The sequence below is a fragment of the Mesoplodon mirus genome (assembly GCF_964341445.2).
Source record: "Mesoplodon mirus genome assembly, chromosome: 10".
NCBI classification, from domain to species: Eukaryota; Metazoa; Chordata; class Mammalia; order Artiodactyla; family Ziphiidae; genus Mesoplodon; species Mesoplodon mirus.
Window position 1 is genome coordinate 57592218 of NC_138986.1, and position 20948 is coordinate 57613165.

Genomic DNA, 20948 nt, shown 5'->3' on the forward strand with positions numbered 1-20948 from the left:
TATAGGGCATGTGCCAACACAATCAGATCAATTCCATATTTCATTTTTAATTCCATATTCCATTTCATAGTCCCCTGGATTTTATCAACTCCAAATAATGGAAGTGCCAGTCAGATATTCATTCTAGGTATGATGTGGAGTACTCTGATATCCACATGAATCAGAAACATGTCCTTCCGCTTAGACAAGGTGGCCTGGTGACGAAAAGAAGATGTAGATAACTATAATAAAAGGAAGTCATTGCAGCAATGAAATATTTGGAGAAATCATGAAGGGACATTTAGGCTGAGTTTTGAAGATGGTCAGAGATGAAAGAAGAGCCTTCCAGGTAGCACAGCATTAACAAAGGCTCTGAGATAACCTAGGGTGTCCAGTTGGTCTGCATTTTCAGAGACATGAAAGGGACTGAACAAACAGACAAGAAGGATGGAAAGGTATGTAAATTCTTACCTTGAATTACAGGGTAAGAACTGCAAATCTTAAGCGAATGCAGTGGAATTCCTTGGGAAGGCACCAGAGAAGATGAGAAGGAATTATGAGATTAGAACAGAGGACCAGTGGAGATGGGAGGGTGTGAAACCATGCCTGTGGTGGGGAACAGGTACTAAATACCAACAAGACTGAGTCTCTCCCTTGGATTTTGACATTCCCTTCTAGTGAAGTAATCCAGTAGCCTTAGAAAACCACATACTTCCCAAACACACACTTCACAGTTTCCTCCAGTTGCTCAGAGGAAAGGCCTTGGAGTCATCCTTGACCCCCGCCTCCCTGCCAGCCACAGTGGTCACCATGCTGCTTGGTGAACATCCCATGGTCTTTGGCTGCTCCAAGGATGCTGCTCCATCAGCCTGGCTCTTTCTCCAGACGCCCACAGGTCTAGCCATCTTAGTTTAAATGTCAACCCACCCAAGCTCACCTATCCCCCCATCCCCCTTTCCTGTATTTTCTCCATTGTTCTTATCAGCACTATAAAAATATTCATTTATGGGAATTCCCTAGCAGTCCAATAGTTAGGACTCGGCATTTTCACTGCCATGGCCCGGGTTTGATCCCTGGTCAGGGAACTGAGATCCCATAAGCCGCAAAGCGCAGCCAGAAAAAATATATATATATATACTTGTTTATTATTAGTCTCTCCTAACTAAGCTTCCTGATTAAGCTTCAGGAAGGGTTTTTTATCACTCGTGTTCAGGGCTACATAACCAAGACCTACAACATAGCCTGGCACATGGTAGCTGCTTGATAAATCCTTGCGGAATGACTGTTTGAACACAGAGACACCCATGGATTCTAAAATACCACACACCTACTTCAGTTGACACCTGTTCTCCTGGAGGTGGCATCTACTCTCAGACTCACCAAGAGCAAGTACTTGCCTGGTCCTCACGTCGCCTGTCAACAGAGGAGAGGTATACTTAAGCTAATTGGTAGCTTTATGATGACGATGACTATGGAATATTTTTATATAGCAGTGGATCTTGGGTATTACAGGTATTCTAAAACTTCAAATTATCATAAAACCTTTTTAGCCTGAAGTTTTAGCTCTCCCTTCTCTCACCAGACCCCTTTCTTTCCTCCATCACTGCTGCTAACTATTCACAGTGAAAGGATCCCCAAACAGGAACTCCATACATTTAAAGAATATGAACTGATAACTTCTTTCTTTCAGCAATAATTCCAAATGAGTAGGCAAACATTATTTCATGCACTAGCTTCTTACAAAGAAAAACCTGAATTAAGTTTTAAATCTTTCAACTGAGTATTACCAAAATAGAACTTGGCTTCAAAGTTATATATTGAGCCTCTAGATTAGCTTTCTTTCTCTGCTTTCAGAAATCTAATTTCTAAATCTAAGAGACACAAGAAGATAAAATTTTTTAATTTAATGAGTTCTAATTATATTACTTTAAGATCCTCAAAAATGCTCAGAATGGTAGCTGATTCCAGGTTGTCCTGAAAGCCTGGTGTTTTGGTAATGGAGGATGGCTACAGAGACTTCTGGAAAGAGTTATTTCCACAGTTTCAAGCTCAGTTCTTTCACTTTTCCTTATGGAGCATTCCATCCTATTTCTGAAAAATAAAGTTCTTCAAATTTGAGAACTTTAAATGAGATTTCAAAGATTCTTCTTTGCACCTTCTTCCCAAGTTTTTTTTTTTTTTTCTTTTTTTGGTGGAATATATATATTTTGGTAAAAAGTAAAGCATCAACACTTATTATCTTTATACATTGCAGAATGTCTCCCCCACTCACCCCCCTCTTCCTGAACCTCTTCCCCCCCTCTTTTTTTAACATCTTTATTAGAGTATAATTGCTTTACAATGGTGTGTCAGTTTCTGCTTTATAACAAAGTGAATCAGTTATACATATACATATATCCCCATATCTCTTCCCTCTTGCATCTCCCTCCCTCCCACCCTCCCTATCCCACCCCTCTAGGTGGTCACAAAGCACCGAGCTGGTTGCCCTGTGCTATGTGGCTGCTTCCAACTAGCTATCTATTTTACATTTGGTAGTGTATATATGTCCATGCCACTCTCTCCCTTTGTCCCAGCTTACCCTTCGCCCTCCCTGTATCCTCAAGTCCATTCTCTAGTAGGTCTGCATCTTTATTCCCGTCTTGCCCCTAGGTTGTTCTGACCATTTTCTTTTTTTTTTTAGATTCCATATATATGTGTTAGCATACAGTATTTGTTTTTCTCTTTCTGACTTACTTCACTCTGTATGACAGACTCTAGGTCCATCTACCTCACTACAAATAACTCAGTTTCCTTCCTTTTTATGGCTGAGTAATATTCCATTGTATATATGTGCCACATCTTCTTTATCCATTCATCTGTTGATGGACACTTAGGTTGCTTCCATGTCCTGGCTATTGTAAATAGAGCTGCAATGAACATTTTGGTACATGGCTCTTTTTGAATTCTGGTTTTCTCAGGGTATATGCCCAGTAGTGGGATTGCTGGGTCGTATGGTAGTTCTATTTTTAGTTTTTTAAGGAACCTCCATACTGTTCTCCATAGTGGCTGTATCAATTTACATTCCCACCAACAGTGCAAGAGTGTTCCCTTTTCTCCACACCCTCTCCAGCATTTATTGTTTGTAGATATTTTGATGATGGCCATTCTGACCAGTTTGAGATGATATCTCATTGTAGTTTTGATTTGCATTTCTCTAATGATTAATGATGTTGAGCATTCTTTCATGTGTTTGTTGGCAATCTGTATATCTTCTTTGGAGAAATGTCTATTTAGGTCTTCTGCCCGTTTTTGGATTGGGTTGTTTTTTTGATATTGAGCTGCATGAGTTGTTTCCCAAGTCTTTTGCATGCCAATTTGAGAAAGATCTTGGGGTGCTAGTCAGATGTTGAGTCTAGTCCCACCCAAGGTCAAGCTTTGGGCTCTGACAGCCACATCTGAATAGATGCTTAAATTTTTATTGTTACTCTTCAACTGGCCTGCAATTCAGAGAATATTTTTTAAATGCACTTGATTGAATTTTCACGGGTAATACTGTGTCTCTAATATTAAGCAGTTCCTTATGGAGACTTCCTGGAGAACATAATGGACTGTAAATCAATCCACGTTTGGTTAAGAAGAATTAGAGCACCTCCTTCTAATTAAAAGTTCTTTGAATCCCCAAACCCATGTTTCCTTACTTATTAAGTTTATTATTTGTCTGTTCTTGATTTTATTTGCACTTGTTAAATAAATCCCATAGATGTCATGCCCATCCACTGAAAGCAAGTATAATCATCTTGAATGATTGTACCCTTTGATTCCAGTTATATTGGAAGCAGTTTTTAATGATTTGAAGATCACAGGGCTGATCTAAGATGAATTTTATTTCTGAACTTTCATCCAAGTACAGCTGGCTCTTGATATCAAAATACTGCACCTTGCAGGATATGGATTGCTCTCACCAGTTCAGGAACTCCCTACAGCCAATGGCCCATTTTCCCAAATAGCCTTGAAGGTGCCAACATTTCAGAGAAGAATGGAGCTTCTGAAATAACCAAATAATTCCTGCAAGTGAGATGGCTAGTAACACTGTGTAATGCTGACTGCCATAAAAGTGAAACACCAAAGACAATTAGAAAAGGGAGATTCTGCAGAAGTTTTTCATGGCAATACATCAGAATTGGTGCATATTCTCTAAAAGTAACCGTCTACAGGGTAAAAATTCATTTGGATGTGTCAGTTCTAACCAAAGTGGACCAGCAAACCATAAAATCGACTTAAATTACAGAAGGGAAAGTTTGAATTGGAACAACAGCAACAAAACTTCACAGCGTGTTTATGAAATACTGCATAGCCAGTCTACCAATGGAGATCTGCATTAACCAAACATTATCTGCCTCAACATCATAGCTGTCTCTCCACCCAACCCCACACTAGAGACAGGTCACTGCATACTTCTTTAAGTATCTGAAATTGAAACCACATGAAAATGTCTGATAGTCATTCTGAAAAAGAATGCCAATATCTTCAACTGAGCTTTCAAATAAGCTTGTCTAATTACAATACAGAAATGGCCTAATTGTGGGCAATATACCAGGAATGTGCATCTTTACCTATGTTATTTAGCTGGGTATTGTCAGAAAATATGCTCTATTTCCTATCACAACACAGTTTTACCAGAGATCTGGAAGGAATAGATATGGGTTAGAAAGAAAACTGCATTTGCTGTATCAAGAGAAGCAGTTTGGGTTTGGAGGTTTTTGTTGTTATTTTCCTTTCATTACCTCTTACCCCTGTATTGTCTTTGGTGATCCAACCCCATATTGGAAGATTTTAGGACAATATATCTGGTCAGCTCTCTTCTGTTCCCATTTCCTCACCTACAGAACAGTGGTAATACCCGCCCGTGCTTCCTCTCAGAGTACTTGGCTCCATCATAAGAAAGGCAGCCGTCTTCATCGCTGTGGCACAGCAAGTGTTTTACCAATTTTGTTGAACTAATCATTTACGTGAAAATGCTTAGAAAATAATAAGGCACTATAAAGAGGAACTGAGATGTAAATGAAAGTCTAAGGTGATAAATTATAAATCACCTCGTCTGCAGGATTGATTTTATATGTCAATGAACAATAGGCTAAGAGCCCACCTCATCATTGCTACCCCCACCAGAAACACTAAAATCTTTATGCCCAGAGAGGGACGTGCTTGTGTTCCATTCCCTTGTGCTACAGTATTTCCACCTCTCCAAACGCAAAGGCATGCACACTTTCAGTTGTAGCTCAGCACACATAGGGGAATGGGTGTTACTTCAGTGGAACTTTGCTGAGGATGCTTCCTGGGAACGTGTTTTGACAGATAGTGAAGGGGAGACAGCAGCCTCAGGCAGTGGAGGAGAAGTCTGACCCTCATTTCTGCCCCTTCTAGCTTCTGAGGACAAACTTCACCACTTCACAACCTTGCCAGGGTCATTTCTGATGTCCAGATTAGCAGAAACAAGGACCATTCTGGAAGCAGAACAGCTTTTGAGAGCAAGGGCTGTGGGCACCTCACACTTTGACCAAGAGTTTGGGTTGTAAGACATATTGCACCCAGAGTGATATGATATTTTCAAGTAAGTTCTAAAATTTCCTCAAGAGCATTTATGTACTTTCCTTAATATTGCAAGCAATACCCACTCTGTCCAATTTCCCTGGGAGTTGCGTTTGCTCCCATGCTTGTATAAACACAAAAATCAATTTAAGTATATTCAGTAAAAACCTAAACCCTTTCCTTTTGAAAGCAAATATTTGATTTTTCTTTCAGAAGTAACTATTTTTATACCATTTTGTCCAACTTCTGAAACCTAACTCTAGCCAAAAAATAAGGAGGAGAAAAATGCAGCTGGCTTCTAATATAGTATATTAGAAGCAGTGAGAATCATACAGACATCTCAATAAAACCTCAGTCTTATTTTCTGATACTTTAGAAAATGCATTCCTCTAAAAACACATTACCCTTCAAGTGGCCTTTGGAGAAACTGAAACATTGAAGAAATCCTTGGACTGCAGTAAAGAACATTCTCCATGGACAATTCTAATCAATTATAGAAACATAACTGTACCCAGATCATATAATACACCAGTGATGATCCTGGCTTCTGTCCTTCTTATAAAATGCTGCAACTCACAAACATCGGTCCTGCTGCTAGTTGCAGCTCTCCAACCCAGAAAGATTTACTCTCAACTGATTGTTACTTTTCATGCTGAAAATGATAGTACATCTGCATCTTCTATTTCAGTTTTGTCATTTCGTTGTCTTTGCCCACTGTGTTAATCATTTTTGGATGCTTCAATCCTATCTCCAGACAATATATTTGAAACACTCATGAGGATGCATTGCATAAATATTGAATGTGTTAAAGACAGAGTCTGAGGTAATTCAGAATGAATTTAAGTAAATTGATTGGAATCAGCTTTTATTTAGGAAATCTTCTAGGGACAATTCCAACATATTGAAAATAACTAACTGTTCACAGAGATGCAATCTGCATATGCATTCCAATAAATCCATGCATCAGCAATCAAAACAGAAATACATGCCTTTAAGATGCCGGAAAACAACTAAAAAGTGATACAAATTACAGTAATAAAATAACTGGGAATATTCTTCAGAACAAAAATGCTTTAATAAAATCAGATAAAGATAATGTAACAGTGATGAGGTGTTAAAATAAAAAGGGGAAATGTAAGGTACACCCAAGCTGTAATTACATATGTGTTTTATAGGTTCAGTAGACAGAAAAATGAGATCTGTTCCACCCTGGTGAACGGTGAGGGAAAGAGAAGTGACAACGGTAATTAAAAGTCAAATGTCTTGGGATTTCCCTGCTGGTCCAGCGGTTAAGACCCCGTGTTTCCAATGCAAGGGGCCGGGGTTTGATCCCTGGTCAGGGAACTAGATCCTGCATGCTGCAACTAAGAGCCTGCATAACGCAACTAAAGATCCCACACACCGCAACGAAGACCCGGTACAGCCAAATAAATAACTATTTTAAAAAAAAATCAAATGTGTTGCATTGGGTTTGGCAATGATTTCTTGAGTATGACACCAAGGGCACAGACAACAAAAGAAAAAATAGACAAATTGAGCTTCATAAAAGTAGTGCATCAAAAGACACTATGTATTAGCAATAAAAAGGCAACCCACAGAATATGGAGAGAAAATATTTTCGAATTATATGCCTGATAAAGGATTAATATTCACAATATATAGAGAACTTATAAAGCTCAAAAACAACAAAAAAACCAACCTGATTCAAAACTGGGTGTTGGGCTGCACCCCACAGGCTTACAAGCCCTGTACTTGCCCAGCTTCAAGACCAAAGAGTCTGGAGTCAGCAACAGAAACATCAGTGGTTTAATGGATGGGCCAGCTTACAGGTCTGAGGCAAGGTTCTGAACGGCAGACAGGACTTGGCTGCAGTCTTTGCTCCCAGGCAGAAGGGGAGACTACCACTTATCAGGGAATTGACATCAGGTGGGCTCATTAGTTACCAGGGAAACCAGTAGAGGGGCACACCCCTCACCACCCCTTTGATAGGAACAATCACCAGCTGGGGCCTGGAGCAAGTACATAGGAAGGTCAGTCATGTGCATAAGATATAGGTGAAGCAAGCACTGGTCGGGCAGGGGATGTGCAGAGAACAAGAGAACAGCCCTCTTGAGTGGCCTGACCATACAGTGGGGAATAGATAAGCACCCCCCCCAAAAAAATAGATAAGTCTCAAAAAAAAGATATGCAAGTAGCCAATGATCACATGAAAAGATGCTCAACATCACTAATCACTAGAGAAATGCAAATCAAAACCACAATGAGATATCGCCTCACACCAATTAGATGAAAAAAAAAAAAAAAAACCCAGAAAATAACAAACGTTGATGAGGAAGTGGAGAAATTGGAACCCTTTTGCACTGTTGCTGGAAATGTAAAATGATACAACCACTGTGGGAAAAGAGTATGGCAGATCCTCAAAAAACTAAAAATCGAATTACCATATGTTGGGCTGCCCCCCACAGGGCTACAAGCCCTGTGCTTGCCCAGCTTCAAGACTGAAGAAAGAGCCTGGAGTCAGCAACAGAGACATCAGTGGTTTAATGGATGGGGGAGCTTACATGTCTGAAGCGAGGTCCTGGAGCAACACCCCACCGTGTGCAGCCGACGGCAGACAGGACACAGTGTCAGTCTTCACTCCCTCCCAGGGAGGAATGGGAGATTACCAGTTATAAGAGAATTGATGTCAGGTGGGCTCAGTAGTTACCAGGGAAACCAGTAGAGGAGCACACCCCCCCTCACCACCCCTTTGATAAGCTATCACTAGCTGGGGCCAGGGGCAAGTACATAGGAAGTTCAGTCATGTGAGCAGGGTGTAGGTGAAGCAGGTCCTGGTCAGGCAGGGGATGTACAGAGAGCAAGAGAACAGCCATCTTGACTGGCCTGACCATACACCATATGATCAAGCAATTTCATTTCTGGGTATATATCCAAAAGAACTGAAAGCAGGGTCTTGAAGAAATATTTGTATACCCATGTTCATAGCAGCATTATTCACAGTGGCTAAAACAAGTGCCCATCAACAGATGAATGGATAAGCAAAATGTGGTATATACATGTAATGGAATATTATGCAGCTTTCAAAAGGAAAGAAATTCTGACATATGCTGAAACATGGATGAACTTTGAAGACATAATGCAAACTTAAATAAGACAGTAACAAAAAGACAAACACTATATGATTCCACTTATATGAGGTACCCAGAATAGTCAAATTCATAGAGACAGAAAGTAAAATGGTGGTTACCAGGGGCTGGGGAAAGGGAGCATGGGGAATTAATAGATAGTTTCAGTTTTGCAAAATAAAATTTAGGAGATAGATGGTGGTAACAACTGCGTAACAATATGAATATACTTAATACCACTGAACTGTATACTTAAAAAATGGTTAAGATGGTAAATTCTATGTGTATTTCACAATAATAAAAAAGATGTTATTATTATTGGGTATTTTTGGCCATGTTGTGCGGCTTGTGGGAGCTCATTTCCCTGACCAAGGATTGAACCCAGGCCATGGCAGTGAAAGCCCAGAATCCTAACCACTAGGCCACCAGGGAACTCCCAAAACAAGATGTTATTTTTTTTTAAGTCAGATATCTTGGATCGAATGTGAACAGTAATAAGAGGGGCTTCCCTGGTGGTGCAATGGTTGAGAATCTGCCTGCCAATGCAGGGGACACAGGTTCGAGCTCTGGTCTGGGAAGATCCCACGTGCCGCGGAGCAACTAGGCCCGTGAGCCACAACTACTGAGCCTGTGCGTCTGGAGCCTGTGCTCTGCAACAAGAGAGGCCGCGATAGTGAGAGGCCCACGCACCGCGATGAAGAGTGGCCCCCACTTTCCGCAACTAGAGAAAGCCCTCGCACAGAAACGAGGACCCAACACAGCCAAACATAAATTGAAAAAAAAAAAAGAATAATAAGAAAACCAAATGACATTCAAAATGTTTATTAAAAGCTCTGGACAGGGGCTCCCCTGCTGACGCAGTGGTTGAGAGTCCACCTGCCGATGCAGGGGACACAAGTTCGTGCCCCGGTCCGGGAAGATCCCACATGCCGTGGAGCGGCTGGGCCCGTGAGCCATGGCCGCTGAGCCTGCGCGTCCGGAGCCTGTGCTCCGCAACGGGAGAGGCCACAGCAATGAGAGGCCCGCGTACCGCAAAAATAAATAAATAAATAAATAAATAAATAAATAATTGCTGCAACCAATACTTTTCCCACTTCTTTTTATTTTTTTATTTTTTTATTTTGCCATGGTACCCTTTATTTTACTAAGTCTATTTCTTAATTTTTTATCATGCTTTTATCTAAGGGATTTGAGATCATTTACTAGGTTACCATCTAATATAATTAGGGAATCACATAAAACAGTTTGAAGTGCAAACATTGCAATGGGTGTTACAAGTCACCTGGATTGAGCTATTTATTATTATTGGGCTCTAAATTTGATTTATATCTTCATGGCACTAGAGTGTCCCACTTCTTTTGTTGTTGTTGTTGTGCCACAAAGCTTGTGGGATCTTAGTTCCCTGACCAGGGATTGAACCCGGCCCCTTGACAGTGAGAGTGCGGAGTCCTAACCACTGGACCACCCCCAAAATTCCCTATTTTTCCCACTTCTTATTGAATGATCTTTCATTTCATAAAAATGCATATAGCTCAATAATATTCAAGTTAAGATTTTATTTCAGGAATCAAAAGAGACTAGACACAAAGAATTTATGATTTGACTAGACTAGTATGACGTGTTTATATTTTGAGGGCAAAGTGTAATCTGCCGTGTATTTCTCCACAGAAACATATCTAAGTAGGTGATACTGAAATTGTAGAATACAATAAAGGCAGCCATGGAACCACATTCCAGGCCAAGGCTGATGCAACACAGGCAGCCATGGTCTCATGATTCCCTGATTATGTACAAACTGAACTAGTTAACATGCATTTTCCTTTTCTGCTGCTCTTTTAAACTTAGACTGAACTGCAGAATTTCCCAATGGATGCTTCTTTTGTGCCTCAGTGGGCGATGTCCTCAGGTGGATTCTCTAGGCGTCGCCTGAAGAAAAGAGTCAGGGAGAAGAGCCCCAGTTTTCAGCGCTCTGCTGAGGGGGAATTCAGCAGGCCCCGCCTGGGGGCTGCAGGCCTTTACCCTTCCTGTACCACAGGAGCTAAACTGAAGTTGTCAACCTCCTAAGAAATGGGAACATGCCCTGTCATCATCTCTCCTGGCAAAATAAGACTGGTTAAAATGTCATCATGAATTAACAGGCATGCCTGCGTGCTTCATGGTGTGACAAAGGTCTTAAAAGGCTCTCTTCTGTTTTTGATATGCAGACTTTTAAAGCTGGCATTAAAAATATTCCTTCCATACAGCATATTTGGTCAAATGCTATCACATTTTTGGATAAGCTTGGTTATTTGTATTAAATCTATCTCTTTATATTTCCTATCACATGTGATAGGAAAGGAGAATCCTGCAGACACTTGCCTCCCAGTTTTAGCCAAAGCTAGAGCAGCAAGCTACCCCCAACACCCCCACCCTCGTGAAGGCACAAAAGTACTAAATAGAGAAAAGCCGGCTTTGATGGTGAGGTGCAAATATAGTAACAGCCCTCCGTGTGTTGCCTTGAATGGCTGTTGTCCTAATGCATGCTGAAGGGGTGATCTATTTAAAGGGATGTCAGACATTTCAAAGAACTTGACTTACCATTTCACCACAACCTAAGATTTATTCAAGAAGAAACAAAAAGATCACATTAAAAAATTCCTTCATGGGGACTTCCCTGGCCATCCAGTGGTTAAGACTTCGCCTTCCAATGTAGGGGGTGTGGGTTCGATCCCTGGTCGGGGAACTAAGATCCTACATGCCTCCAAAAGACCAAAATATAAAACAGAAACAATAGTGTAACAAATTCAATAAAGACTTTAAAAATGGTCCACCATCAAAAAAATCTTAAAAAAAAAAAAATCCTTCATTATTTGAATCATTTTCGGAAGCGATCTGTATCTCTCTCAGAGTATATATATATATTATCTCCTGAGCGTCCACTGAAGAAATACATACTAAGCACAACCTTCAACCAAAACTGAGCTATGCAGATGCTTCAGAACACAAGAAGCAACAAAACTCAGCCACTAACCTGGGCACTAACCGGTTCACCTTAAACCCTCACCTGCAGAGCCCACCGCCCCGTATATAGGAAGCGCTTGAGAAATACCTGTGGCACAACTACAATTTTAAAATAACAGATTGGAGGACTGTCTCATATAGACCATGAAGCTAACAGAGGAAACTGAAGGTAATAAAGCTTCTGCAGCACCCACGACGCCCACTGTTCTCTCTCAAAGGGATGGGGTGAGGTGTCTCCAGTGAGGGTCAGCAGAACAAAGTGAGGTTACGGAATATCCTTCCTGCTTGCAGGTCATTAGGCAGACAAATGCCTTCCTGTGCTGGGAAAGATGATCTGAAAGAGAACCAAGTAAGCGCGGAATTTAGGAAATTAAAGGTATTTTTCAGGCAGTGGGTCCCGTAGTAACTGTCCCTGATGTCTAACCCCCACTGGAGAATATCTTACAGCCTCCACTGCAGATTGCTATTCACTTAACATGTTCCCAACCAAATGTGCAATGCCTTAAGAACTCAGCGCTCGCCATAGAATAATTCTGGAAGGATATACGAGGAATTTATGAGCAGTGGCTTCTGAGGGGGGCTCTGGAAGGAGAGGTTTAATATGTAATGTTTTGCACTATTTGATTTTTTTTACCTTGTGCTCACACAGTATTTTTCCATTGAAAATAGTTGGCTTGTTTGATAAAAGAAAAAAAATCTCTCAAAAGTATAACCTGCTTCAAAAAAACTGAACCAAACCAAATGACTGTGCTTGGTATTTCCTTTACAAACTGATTGACTAGTTGTGCCCCTGAGGGGATAGGGGTTCCATGTCAGGTTAAGAAAACAAAAACAAAAACAAACAAAAACAAAAAACCCTTTAATTTCCTGTTGAGGACAACTTTGGGAGAAAGAGGGTGATTGCTGGTTCACGCGAGGGAAGGGACCCCCCTGAGAGTGGGCATGGGTTCTCTGGTGTGTTTACTGTATGTGAAAATGGAACGGCCTGTGCTGAAGCCCCCAGCTCCTCCACGAGGCACTGTGAGCCTGAGTGGATTGTCACTAGCGATGATTCTCCATTAAAAGACAATTAAAACAAGGGGAGATTCAGTGTTTTATTTAGGGAAGAAAACTGAAGATTTTCTGGGGAAGGGGTTTTAGTTTTGTGCTTTTTGTACTTCAAAAAATCTCAAGGTGCTTTCTCTCCTTTCATCCCTATTATGGGTTGAATTGTGTCCCCTGCCCAAAAAAGATATGTTCAAGTCCTAGCCCCCAGTACCTCAGAATGTGACTGAGTTTGCACACAGGGTCTTTACAGAGGTCATCAAGTTAAAATTAGGACCTTGGGGTGGGCCCTCATCCACTATGGCTGGTGTTCTTATTAAAAGGGAAATTTGGGGCTTCTCTGGTGGCGCAGTGGTTGACAGTCCGCCTGCCGATGCAGGGGACACAGGCTCGTTCCCCGGTCTGGGAAGATCCCACATGCCGCGGAGCGGCTGGGCCCATGAGCCATGGCCGCTGAGCCTGCGCGTCCGGAGCCTGTGCTCCACAACGGGAGAGGCCACAGCAGTGAGAGGCCTGCGTACCGCAAAAAAAAAAAAAAAAAGAAAGAAAGAAAGAAAAAGAAACACAGGGAGGATGCCTGTGAAGAAGGGGGCAGATATGGGAGTCAAGGAACGTGTGGGACGGCCAGAAGCTGGATGAGGCAAGGACAGGTCCTTCCCCTACAGGCTTCAGAGGCAGCGCAGCCCTGCAGATGCCTGGCTTTCAGACTTCTAGCCGATGCACTGTGAGACAATGGATTCCTGTTTTTCCTAAACCGGCTAGTATTGGGTACTTTGTTATGGCAGCCCTAGGACACTAATACAAACCTTTCCTGTAACTTCCGGGCATACAGGCCCTCAGTGACCTCTGCCAGGTCTCAGTCCCTGTGGCCTTTTGCCTCAAACCTGAAACCTTGTGTTTTGTCTCATTGCTTTCAGTTCTTTCATGCTACCGGCACCTCCAGGCCTTAGCCCAGTTGGTCTCCAAGCTTGGAAGGACTTCGGGGTCTTGGGGGCCTTCGTGGCTGTCCACCTCTCACTCATCCTCAAGTCTCAGCTTGGAGGCATCTCCTCAAGGCTGTGAAGCTCCCATTCCCAGCCCTACTGTTCCTTGTCCCTCCTTCATTGCTGCACCTGCCCACGATGCTGAAAGTGTCTGTCTGTGGGTCTGTCTGGCCTGTGAGAATAACTCTTTCCAGGGCCGGGACCATGCCGTCTTCAGCTTTTACTCCCAAGCCTGCCACAGTGCCCGACGCACAGATGCTCAGTGAATCATTCCCGAGATGAACTGCCCTCTGAGTACCTACCATTGGTGCGACCCTGTCAGGAGACGCTCTGTCATTCCAACCACCTCCAAGTAGGAGCCAACGCCCAGAATCTAAGCAGCCTGTGGCGGACTAGAGAGGAGACACATCATGACAAGGAGAAATAGGGCATCTGGTCTGTTTCTAGCACTTCTGTAACTATCACTTGCCGCACTCAGGGGTCCCATGAGACAACAGCCCAGAGCAACAAACGGAGTCCCAGGAAAGGCATCCAGTCTGGGTTACAAAGCTGCACTGTCTGGGGTATTTTTCCCCCATTATCTCTCACTTGTCTACTTGCACATCTGCCTTGATTGCATTTGGGGCTGTAACCTCCTCTTCCGAGAGGGGCCTCTGGGAACTGAAGAAATGATGGCTGGATTGAAACTGCAAAACCGGGAGACTGAACAAATGGGTGGATCTGAACGAAGGCTCTGGAAGAAGTGGATGGTCTCATTCCCCCCACTTGTTTATTATAAGACCAAAAGAACATGTTTGAAGGACTAATGATTTAGAAGGAAAAAAAAAAGTGGGAAATGAAAACTGTATTTTTCTAAGGAAAGAACGTTTTTCCCTTGATCATCCACAAATTATAAGACGACATACATCAGCATGCTATTTCATTAACAAATTACAGTCCCCTCTCCACAGCGGAGGAATAAAGCAAAAGTTCACCTAATAAGAGAGGTTAGCCCCTAATTAGGATCAGGCTGTAGAATTTGCCGGGTGTAATTTTCCACTGCAAATTGTTCTCGGGTTGACCTTGGCTGCTATTAAGGACATGGGTTTGAAAACACATCTCCCCTTTGCCAGCACGTCCCCACAAAGCCCTGGTGCCTTCCACAGCCCATTGCTGAGTCTGTCTCCGCCCCCCAGCCCCCTGCTCGCCAATTGGCCTCCCTCCCTCCCTCCAGCTTTAAGGGATTTTTTGAAGAGAAATTACCATTTACTGAGTACCTGCGGGGTAGCAGAAAAGGCACAGGACTTGGAGTCAGACAGTCCGGGCGCTGAATCACGTCTCCACTCTGTGGCTTCCCTGAACCCGGGTTCCCAGCTGAATGTTGAAATGATGACACCTGCTCTCAGAGTTGTTGTAGGGCTTAAGGGTGGTGTGGAGGTATAAGGTAAGCACTCACACGTGTTATTTTCCTTCTGTTTCAAGTCCTGTCAGCAGCTCTGTGAGCCTGGCATTCCTCCTCGTTCCACAGCTAAGACACCCGGAGAGGCCAAGTCAGTCTCTCATGGACATGCAGCCCAGATACGGTGAGGGCAAGATATGAACCTCTGACCCCAAAGGGTCCAACTCAGCCGGTTGTCCACCCAGACACAGTGACCTTGAAGATTGGCTGCTCAAGCTCATACATGGGATGTGGGCCCCCCAAAATAGAGGCACAGTGGCTGTTCATGCCTTTCCACCCTTTGGGGCTCAAAACGTGAGTCTGGGTTGGCCAAGGCGGCCCTGGGCATGGCTCTCCTCCTTTCCTCCAGCCCCGCCCCCTGGCCAGCCTGTCACAGGGGAGCACCTGCTCACCTTGCTACCCTGGTGGCTTCTAAAGAGATTGTGTAAAAGCCTTGAGAGGTGATTGCTCTTTACTTCCAAGAAACCCTCACTACCTACCCTCTCATCCCGTCTCACCTCCTCCCGGCAAATACCCTGTGAGGCCCCAGGTGTGCTGGACCTGTGGGCAACTGAGGTGCTGATCTCATAATGAGGCAAGGATCAGAGCTGTGTACAGTCATTTCATCCATATTGATTGCTTCACCACATGCATAGGAGACCTGTGGAAAAGTTCTATAAATGCACAGCAAGCAATCCAGCTCCCTAGGTTAGCACTTTGGAAAACTTTGGGGTTTTGAAAAATTTCCAACGGTTCCAGAGATGTCAGTGTGACCTTCAGAGGCAGGACAGTGGCAGGAGGTGGGGGAGGAGAGAATGATTTTGAATTCAGGTGAATTGTGCTCTCATATTACTACAATGAATAGGTATCTGGGAAATCTTACCGGAAAAGAACTTGAAAATAGAATTAATAGAATCTCCTCAGACTTCAGACTTTCCTTGATTCCTTTTAGGGTTTGTTATCTCTGTTTGCCCTAAACGGTCCCCACCTTGAGCTGCCTGAGAACTATCATCAAGAAAGGAATTTCAAGAAAAAAAAATCAGTTAAAATCTCTAAACTTTAGAGATTAAAGATTGCCATAGGTTGTGGAAGACGGAGAGGTAGAAAGAATGAAAAATAAGAATGGGAAAATAATTCTTCTTAGCCAGTACTTATGGCAGGTGATACAAGGTCTTTTCACAAACACAAGAATCTCAAAGCAGAGTTCTTAACAGGCCCGTGTGTTTTAAAGGGGAAGAGAAAAGATTTGTCTTTTCCTCTTGTGTCTTAAAAGGAATCATACAAATTTCAACAATCTTCCTTTGGTTAAAAATGACTTTTATGAATTTGGTTATATAAATACTCAAAATTACAGCAACTGGAAATTTGGAAAGCAGTCTGACTTTTAGCAAATCCCCAAAATGGCCCCTGAATGGGTATTATTTACTTCAAAGTCATCATCTCAGCAGACTGTGCTTATTTCAACAATGCAGTTATAGCCCACAAGTGTTTGAAACTCCCTTTCCAAACTCCCTTCAGAACCCAAGGTACATTTCTCCTCGGTGTTGGCAAACATTGATTCTCTGAGAGATACTTTGATTTTTGGAAATGACCAAAAATGAACACAATCAGTCTAGGTAAAAACAGCTTGAGTCGAAAGCAAAATGAGACTATGATTCTGGAATAATTGACTTTGAAACCAGTTCCCCAACAGGAGTTTGAAAAAGTGTTCTCCCCAATGGCAGCCTGTTGAAAGTAGGAGTTTGTCCTCCCAAGATGGATGTTCACTCAGCTGTATGAAAAGTCATTCTCTACTTTTCTTGAGCCTAAATCCCAGTAATGAGTTTTTTTCTAGCTGTTTTTCTCAAAGTTTTAATTAGACATTTACAACTTGATGATACCATTTCTCCTTTCACCTGGGATCAGTGATTTTTTTTTTCATTTCTGATGTAGAAAATTAGTTCTCTTAGAACCCACAGAACTAATTAGCTAGTGGAGGGGCCACTGTGGATTTGCTCAATTGATTTATTCTTCAGTTTACAACATTTTCTGGCATTCATAAGCTATTAAGATTAGTGCTAAGTTGTAGCTTTACCATGTTTCTGATGCCAATAGCATGTGGAGGTGAGCTGGGCCTCCTCTCCTCTCTAATTTAGAAGCTCATTAGGAGACATCTATTTACTTCAAAAGTGCATGACCATCAAGGTTATCAGGTGCTAATCTCTGCCATCTCATCAAAGGACTGAGGGACCAAATGCTTCTACACCCACAATGTTTATAAATGCCTTTTGCCCAGTTCCTGTGGCAACTTCTCTGTATTCTGGGGAAAGATCAAGGGTAGTACCTATGGGAAGAAAAGGGATAAAGTCATTTCTAAATGATGCTCTCTCTGCACTCACTTGAGGCATCTGTGTACTTCCTTGTGGTCCAAGTCTGCTTCTTTCATCCAACTGAAAATAAAGCACCTGAGCATCTTCCCTTTTCCATTAAATGCTGAGGCTCGGCCACAGGGGCTGAGATGGAATCCTGGTGTTTGGGAAAACAGTGGAGTCACCCAGGCTACCAGGGGTGCCGGTTCCACAGAGGTCAGCTGTCATGAGCCCATCTGAAATTGGCATCAGGCTAAAACAGGGTGTGTGTTCCCTTGGGCCATATCAGAGGAGAGTGCTCAGAGGAGGAGCCTCAGGCATCTTAGAAAACTCCAAGTCAAGCGGCACAGGGACCTGCCTGCAAAGAGCCTTTCAGATGGCAGCTCCTAAAAGCAGGTGTTCTGCCTACTGACCCACCCTGATATTCTGGGGCTGGGGGGTCTGGGTTTTCCCTCCCCTGGACAAGAAGGAGGATGAAGGACTTCATGCCGGTCTATTATTAATGTGAGTGTTTACCTTTGTCACTGATGTTTACCTGGGGATTTTTATTTGATTAATATAACTTAATGTCATATATGTAAGCTGAGCTCTGATGTATATATTCTTTTATTTAAATAATCAAATCTTTGTGACTCTAGATTAGAGAAAGGTGCCATATTTATTCCTTTTGAGTTTAGAATTACTAAACACCCAGGATAGCTTCCCAAAATGGAAGTGAAGACAGGTGATTCTTCTAAACTAGTATCAGGTGAATTATTTGCTCAGGAAGACGAAGAATGTAAAGTTAGATTCTGAATCGAATCCCTAAGTTTGCAATAATGTTTCTCTGGGGTACATTCTACTGACAAATTTGCTGCCACTTTAAAATACACAGAATCTGCTTTGGAAACTGGGTTTTGCCTAGAGTCAATGTTTTCCTGTAGGATCACATGGCCAGTCTCAGGTGGTTGGCTGCCTAAGAGGTAAAGAAAGAGAAAGGACCAGAGAAAATCAGGGATAAACTAGAAAGGTTATACCCTATGGTCCTTCCCTCCTCTGCCCCCCTGTTGCTTTATTGCTCAATCGTCACTTGAGAAGCTGGCAGTAACTTAAATATATGTTGTTTGTATAGATAACTCTAATAATTTGTCACGGTATAGTCAGCACAGAGCAAGTTTTATCGAGAGAAATCTGCTTGCAAAATGCCTTTCCTCCCACTCTGCCCACAGGTCAAACTACCCCCTGTTTTTGACACATATGAATGTGACTTTAATAAGGGAATAAAACACAGACTCACCAAGCATTCCCTCTCCTTTGTTTCCTCAGCCTCTGTCTCTATGTCTCTGTCTCTCTGTCTCTCTTCACTGTTTATTTTTGAATTTGCTTGTTTGTTGGGGAAGAGAAGGGGTGGGTAAGTGCTATGCGGAGACAGTAGTGATGAAAATCTCTAGCCCCTGAGTGACACAGGTCAAGTTTCTCTGTACGCTGGCAAAGGAACCCACAGTCACTGCCAAAACCACAGAGTAAAGTCTTCTAAAAATCCCCTCAGACATCGATGTTTTAAGAGTTAAGCCTTTTCATTTATATTTGGACAACCACCTGTTGACTTCTACTGGTGCTTGTCAAGGGCGGATAGATGGCGGGAACCTGCAGCAGAATTAGTCCATTCAGAGGGCTTGACGCTCCCCTTTGAAGACCTTGCCATTGTTTTCAGTGGAGCCTAGTCAAGGCTCATAAGATCAAAACATGAAAAACAAAAAGGAAAGAGTTTACTTGGGGGAGGGTCTCACTCTCCTCTTGTGATTATCACGGCATCCGCAGGCCATCCTTTTAAATCCAGGAATCGATCAGGGCAGTCTTTACGACGCACTTCCCAGTCCTGAAATGCGGTGGGCGAGAGCCAGGGAAAAGACAAGGGAGAAAGTCCACGGTGGCAGGGCCTTCCCCATGGCTCCTGCTCTGCCTGAGCTTTTTCCAGGGCAAGTTCTGCTCCTGCCATGAAGAAAGAGGGGGGATTCCCTGGGGGCGCAGTGGTTGAGAGTCTGCCTGCTGATGCAGGGGACACGGGTTCGTGCCGCGGTCCGGGAAGATCCCACATGCCGCGGGGCGGCTGGGCCCGTGAGTCATGGCCGCTGAGCCTGCGCATCCGGAGCCTGTGCTCCACGACGGGAGAGGCCACAACACTGAGAGGTCCGCGTACCGCAAAAAAAAAAAAAAAAAGAGGGGAAGATGAAGGCAAAGTAAAGCCAGAGGAAAGGGAACACAGTGCAAAGTGTGCTTCAGCTAAGTCTCATTTAAACCTCAAAGTTGTGATGGGAAAGTCGACCACCATAGGATGGCATCTTTGGCGAGGTGCAGACAGTTCTAGGTACTGACAGAGATGCCTAATTCTCCAGCCTGCCTTGATCAAGCCACTTCACAAGTGTTCTGTGAACGTTTCCTATACCTAAGCCTTATGGTAACTCAACGGTGAATCCACCATAGATCCTGCCCAGATGAAAATATACGTTGTCAATTACCCTTAACAACCCCTAAGAGAGATCAGAAGGCAAAACTCAGAACCGTAGGTCTGTTTTTGCTGAATAAAATATTCCAAAGTCTCATTTTGGAAACAATTCCTTGGCCAATTCAACAGCATGAGCAGCGGATGGGGGCCTTTATTTACCAACATGACACTTACTGTGTACACCCAGATCCAGAATTAGGCGAAGGACAAAGAGCTGTAGAGGCAGCTGGGGTAAGAAAGCCAGACTTGCCCTCCTCCTGTGAGGGCTGTGAGGTCTTGACAAGGGTGCACCTAGCTCCACCAGCTTCCTCCTATGGCTCCCATTTCCCGCCCACAAGCCACTCACTTCAAAGCCACTTCTTCCCCCACCTGCCACGGACACGGGCTCTGCCACAGCTTAGAATTCATGGCCCTTCACTCTCATCCATACCGACACCAGCCAGCCCCTCAACTCACAGCAGCAGCAGCAGGGTACGCAGACTCTCGGCTGGGCACTGGGGAACCAAGGCTGAACCCAGATGGTTTCTCCCTGCCCTCAAAGTCAACACCATCAGTCCTAAACTGGGGTGTCTGTGAAGTGCTATGGGAACCTAGAGGGTCTGCATTGGATTTTGCCAAGAGAGAAACAAAGGCTTCTGTAGTCCCGATTAAATGCAGCATCAACTGCAACCAGACCTGAGGCAAGGCTCAAGCAGGCAAAGCAGGATTAGGGCTTCTATGGCGCTATGGTTGCTCGTCAGATGCTCAGTTCCCCAGATTTATCTTTCGATTCCCCAGACAGGCATCTAAAAGTGGTGTTTGGCTTTCAAAGCATGCAATGAACATGCGTGTCATCTCCACGGTGTAGCCAGGAGCAGAGGTAGGCACTCCGCACAGCAAAAGAAAGGGTGTTTCCAACTGCATTCCTTCCCACCCTTGCGTCGCTGCCGCTTCTATCCCAGGGCCTCACCTACCCCTGCTCTCCAGATGAATCCCATCTGTCTATCCACCTTGAGGGCC

At 43.4% G+C, this 20948-nt stretch overlaps 1 long non-coding RNA gene across 1 annotated transcript in view; it reads right to left on the minus strand.

The window, feature by feature from the left end:
* The window catches only part of LOC309811327, a 34090-nt gene that overhangs the window by 942 nt on the left and 12200 nt on the right, over positions 1 to 20948 (minus strand). The gene's annotated exons all lie outside the window — the stretch shown is intronic.